A 6,300-nucleotide genomic window follows, 5' to 3' on the forward strand; every position below is an offset into this window, starting at 1 on the left:
GTTATCTGTCTATTGCTTAACAGTCTGTTGGAGAGCATGTTGTTTAATTGGGTATTTATCACAGAGCATATCTGTCAGAGAGGTTAACTGGTGAAGAACCCGCTGGTAAAGTATTTGGAGGCCGGCCTATGACATCCGTCTGATGTCAGAGCTATGGCGTCAGACATCTCCACATTTGGGCATATCGTTTTGGAGATATAGCAGAGATAGATTCAACATACTGCGTAGCCTAGTGCGTAGATACTTAAAGGAATGTATCTCTAGACTCTAGGCACAACATAATTACATTCTTGACCTACCATCTGCCAAATGTATGCGCATTACGGGACTAGTTTTTCTTAATTGTTATTATATTGTTATGTTATTATATCCCATAACGAGTGGTAGGCTACAGGTGAAACGTTTCAAAGTTGCCAGGGATCTGGAGCAGACACAGAGGGCACAAGCAGCATGGTACTTGGTGTCACTGGACCACTGGGTTGACGAGTTGACTGATGTTGTCACTAGTTGGACCTCATACTGTGAAAGTTTGTTATCCCCACTAAATGTGTCAAAGTGTATCCCAACTCCAAGCCATGGATAAGTCCCTCAAATCACTTCTTCAAAGGAAGAACAGAGCCTTTAAGGAGGGGAACCTTGTAGAACTACGCAATTTGCAAAAATAAATTAAAAGAGAAGTCAGGGCTGGTAAAATGAAGTACAAAAACAAAATTGAAGCTCAACTCAAATCAAACAACCTGGGCTCTGCCTGGGCAGGGATGAAAACAATTACATGGGTGAAAGAGGGAGAAAGGAAAAAGGTTGAGCTGCCCAACTTTACCTCTGATCATCAATTGGCTCAGAGCCTCAATGATTTCTATACTAGATTCGATGTCCATGACTTCAGCAATAACCATTGCGTGTTAAGGAACAGTCTGCAGTCAGCCCCCCCTTTAAAACCCTTTTTTCATCAAGTCCTTTAAAGGCTGTAAGCCTGAGAAAAGTCCCGGCCCAGACAATATTGGGGGTCACCTGATAAGATAAAGACTTGCGCTGAACAACTAGGCCCTATCTTTTATTATATATTTAATCTATCTTTTTTCCAGCAGAAGGTGCCATCCCTCTGGAAACAGTCCACTATAGTTCCGGTGGCCAAGAGCAATAAGCCCCAAACGCTCAATGATTTCAGGCCTGTTGCTTAACTTCCCTGATCATGAAACAATTTGAAAAACGAATGAAGTCCGAGCTCGTGGCAAAAACTGAGCGCTTACTGGACCCCCTCCAGTCTGCGTATAGGGCTGGAAGGGGTGTTCAAGATGCACTTGCCACCTTATTGAATCTCCTGCACAAACACCTTGAAGGAAGTAAAACCCATGCTAGGCTGCTCTTTATTGATTTTTCCTCAGCATTTAATACCATACAGCTTGGTTGATAAACTGGTTAACTCCGTTGGTGTAGATCCTTGTCTGGTGGGCTGGATTCTTGACTTCTTAACCAACAGATCTCAACATGTAAGGGTTAATGAAATACTGTCTAGCTTCCTGACATCTTCTACTGGCTCGCCCCAGGGTTGTGTTTTATCTGCCTTTCTTTACATTCTTTATACCAACGATTGTGTTAGCCATTTCCAAAATAGATTCATCATTAAATACGCTGTCGACTCGGTCATCGTCAGCCTGCTTGACAACGATGAGAACTGTCACGGGCAAGTGGTAGACGACTTTCTGTCCTGGTGTGACAACGCCTTCTTGCAGCTTAATGTTTCAAAAACAAAAGAGCTATGCATAGATTTTAGACGTTCCCCACAATCCCCCCAGAAGACTCGAGTGTTGTCAACGGACAGACTGTAGATATTGTACCCAGCTACAAGTATCTAGGCACAATTATTGATGACTAAAATTAACTAAAATTCAACCTAAATACTGATGTGATGCATAAAAAAGGTCAACAACGCCTGTACTGCCTAAGGAAATTGGCTAAGTTCAATGTCGACAAGACTCTGATGAAACTGTTTTACAGTGCCTACATCGAGTCCCATTTCTTTCTCCATTATCTGTTGGTATGCAAGTCCTACATACTTACACCTAGAAATCCCATTAAAACCTATTTAGGTTCATCTTACGGTGGACATGTTTGCCTGAAAAGGAATCTTTGAAATGTTTCAGTTTTAGAAATATAGTGCTTTCAAATTTGAGAGATTTACAAGGCTCAATGGCAGATATTTAAAAAAACACTTTCACCTAGAAACTCCATTCACACTTTTTATTATTCAGCAAAATCAGCAATACTGTGCAGACACATGCTGGAACTTTTTACTTTGAAATGTTTTGAAGTGTCTGAGTTATTTAACTTAAACGCCCAATGCATTCTCTATGGCAATAGCACAAACTTTGGCATGCTACTAGTCCTACATACTTAAACCTAGCAACCCCATTCTAGCCTACTTAGGTTCATCTTAAGGTGGACATGTTTGCCTGAAAAGGAATCTTTGAAATGTTTCATATTACCTTTCAGAAATATAGTGATTTCAGTGGGTCAATGGCAGATTTTGGCTGCACGTCAAAAAATCACTTTCACCTAGAAACTCCATTCACTCTTTTTATAGCTTACTGTGGACACACATGCTGGAAATGTTTAGGTCAGGTCCACAGACTCCACACTGACCCCATCATATATGACCCAACCAATGTTTATATAGCATAAAGGTTGAAAAAGTGTTTGTTCATCAGGCCAAAGTTTCTGATAACAAACCACAGATATGGCCAATCATTGTGTTGCATAGTGCAACTTTAAAGTTGAAATAAATCATACATTGGTTCGTTGCCTTGAATAAGAATATTATGTATTGCGAAAAAGTTTTTAGATTTTTTTTTAACAGATCTACAATATCCTACCACAATGCAACATGTTATAGCAGGTGTGTCCAAACCTTTTTCAATATTAAAACACTCAAGGGCCAACTACGTCTTATCGACTGACATAATGGGCTGTATTTTGCATGTCTTAACACATTGATTGCTAACTTTTGAAATTCTACTCAGGATTGCTTCTGCTAAGCGATTAACATTGGACTTTTTAACTTTTTAGGGGCCCACAGCGAGGGGCCTCTTATAGCACATCGCACATTGCATAAATCAAAAGGAAGCCAAACTAGTCCACTTCAATTTAAAAAAAAAAATATGATTCTACCATCTTCCATTCTGGAGATATTGACCTTTTTCTAAAACCTGCTTTTCACTGCACGCTGCTCTTTTGAAAAAACAGCAGAGATATGGAAGGTTGAAGTTGACAGACATTGACAGACAGATATAAAAATGAACACAAATAATATCATATACATACTACACACTGAATGAAAGCCCTGAATGTCTACTTTTAGGAGGAAAACAAATACACATGGTCCCATGTATAGTTTGTCAGTAATTGGCTGTTGAATGCAGCTTGCGCCCACCAGAGAGGATTTCAGAAAATGCATGGACCTGAAGAACCATTATTCACAAAATAAGGCCTATAGCGACATGTACATACTATATACCGTATGAAACAGAAGACTCTCTGCTTTCATAAGAAAAATACTTCTACTGTAATAATAATACAAATCACACCCCTGTGAAGTGAGCAGTGCAATGTTGCACAACATTGCACTGCTCACTTCACATGGGTGTGAAGGACAAGGAACTGACAACTAAATATTCACAAAATAAGGCCTATACATACTATATACCGTATGAAACAGAAGACTCTCTGCTTTCATAAGAAATAATACAAATCACACCCCTGTGAAGTGAGCAGTGCAATGTTGCACAACATTGCACTGCTCACTTCACATGGGTGTGAAGGACAAGGAACTGACAACTAAATATTCACAAAATAAGGCCTATACATACTATATACCGTATGAAACAGAAGACTCTCTGCTTTCATAAGAAAAATACTTCTACTGTAATAATAATGAAAATCACACCCCTGTGAAGTGAGCAGTGCAATGTTGCACTGCTCACTTCACAACATTGCACTGCTCACTTCACATGGGTGTGATTTTTATTATTATTACAGTATTAGTTTTTTTCTTATGAAAGCAGAGAGTCTTCTGTTTCATACGGTATATAGTATGTACATGTCGCTATATGCCTTATTTTGTGAATAATAGTTCTATAGGTCCATGCTTTCTCTAATCAGACCAGTGTGTGTCCAGTGGAAACCTCGTATGAATCTGATCTCAGGTCAGAATGGGCTAAAGTTCTCTCTGAAAAAGAGAATTTTATAAATGAAATGGATTCAATAGTCTAGTATTGACAAACAGTATATGGGATATGTGTATTTTATTTGTTTTCCTCCTAAAATTAGACATTTAGGGCTTTCATTCAGTGTGTAGTATGTATATGATAATTTATTTATGTTTATATCTGCCTGTCATGATAACGTCATGATGATGATGATTCTATGCACATATGTGATCATTGTCTCAGTAAACAAAATCAACAGATCGTTTGATAGCATAACAGTGACTTGAGAGGTTGACATGTCTGGACATGAACCACAGGAGCGACTCAACTCGCAGTGGGGGGGGGGGGTTCCACGACATGTCTGGACATGAACCACAGGAGCGATAAGCGTAGCCCGGCTGGCTGTGATTTCGACAAAATGACAGACAACACGATGGCTTCCGCAGCTTAGGATTGTATTAGTTATCCATTACAAACGGGTCGATTACGTCCCAGACGCCTTATCACTGCAATTGGCTGGCGAAGGCGCTATGGCGATTATGGTGATCAACTGCCGAGAATCTTTTTTCCGAGAATGAGAGTAGCATTGCAAACTGCAAAACGATCGATCGCAACTCGCAGTGTGGGGGGGGTTCCACGGTGTGATATCTGCTAGCCTAGTATACTGCTTCTTTGTCCAAACATGGCTGACGCGACGGCGAAAAAAAGACAGTTGGTCAGATGTATACTGCTTCTCCTATGGCGGTCCTTCGAGAATACGTCATTCGTTTCGCGTATACCTGTGCGTGAAATGGCGATCGACCGTTGGAGATTATTCTTGGTTTATATACGGGTTTATATTTCCGAGAATGAGGCGGCAGACCGGTGAGTTGTCGTTGGAAAGAATTAGAGAGGGCTGTGTCGAGTGGATCTGTGTGAATGAGTGGGGGGGGGGGAAGAAACTGTAATGCGATGGAGAGATGCCTCGGGAGAAACCATGTAGAAACAGGAGGGGAAGGGTAATCGAGTGTATTCACAAATTTCACACACACTAGAAAATGGGTAGCTCCATTTTAGATCCCCTGATCTGCGTTGGTCTATGCCGTGTGCAGGACGGCGATGCCGCCTCCCCAGTACGTCGTAATGGATACGGCATGCCTGGAATGTGGTTAGACCAGGCCTCTTTTCAGGAGGTGGGGGGCTTTAAACTCCCGGATCTCACAGCGGATCTTTCTGGAGATGATCAGTGTTACATTATGTGTTGTCCGGGCGTCAGAGAAGTTGATGTACAGTATACAGTAAAAACACCAATAAAACGCTTTAGAGCGTGATGCGCAGACGGCGCTCGAGATTAATAAAACGCTTTAGAGCGTTTTGCGCAATCGATGAGTTAAGTACCAGTTCTTATTCCCTAACTTGAGTTACTAAAGACCTGGAGGCGTGATCAATGCCATTTGGCTATTCTGAGTGTCCAAAGAGCATTGACTACGCCTCCAGGTCTTTAGTTTACTCAAGTTAGGGAATAAGACCTGGTACTTAACTTAAGACACGCAAAATACAGCCCACAGTGCCTTCGGACTATAACAAAGTCACATAAATATGCATCTCATTTAAACGACTTTATATAACTATCATCAATATTTAATATCAATGGTCTTTTGTTAGGCGTGCTGTGAACAAAACACAAAAATATCTCTGCCTTATTTCACATTAACAAAATAATGTAGGCTGTAGCCAGATGTGCAAGGTAAAACATGAAATAAAATAGCCTTCTTTGACCCCTTCAGAATGAGACAAGGAACAAGGAATCCTGACAAGTTATACTCTGGGAAATGCCCAGGTCAATATATATATATATATTTTAAATATGTTGGAGTAATACAATTCAGGTATGAAGCAGAGGGCCGTATACAATCTGTCCCCGGGCCGCACTTTGGACAGCCCTGCGTTATAGGCTTAAAGTGGTTAAAACTGATTCTATGATGCAATATTACCACAGTGCTGGGGACCTCCTGGAACCCCCCCTAAAGACCCCTGGGGGTCCCCAGACACTTTGAGAACCACTGCCATTGGACCAGATCTCAGATCAGCTGTAAAGTCACAAGGACAACAAGAA

This window comes from Protomyctophum parallelum (genome assembly GCF_964188405.1).
Source record: "Protomyctophum parallelum genome assembly, chromosome: 14".
Lineage (NCBI taxonomy): Eukaryota > Metazoa > Chordata > Actinopteri > Myctophiformes > Myctophidae > Protomyctophum > Protomyctophum parallelum.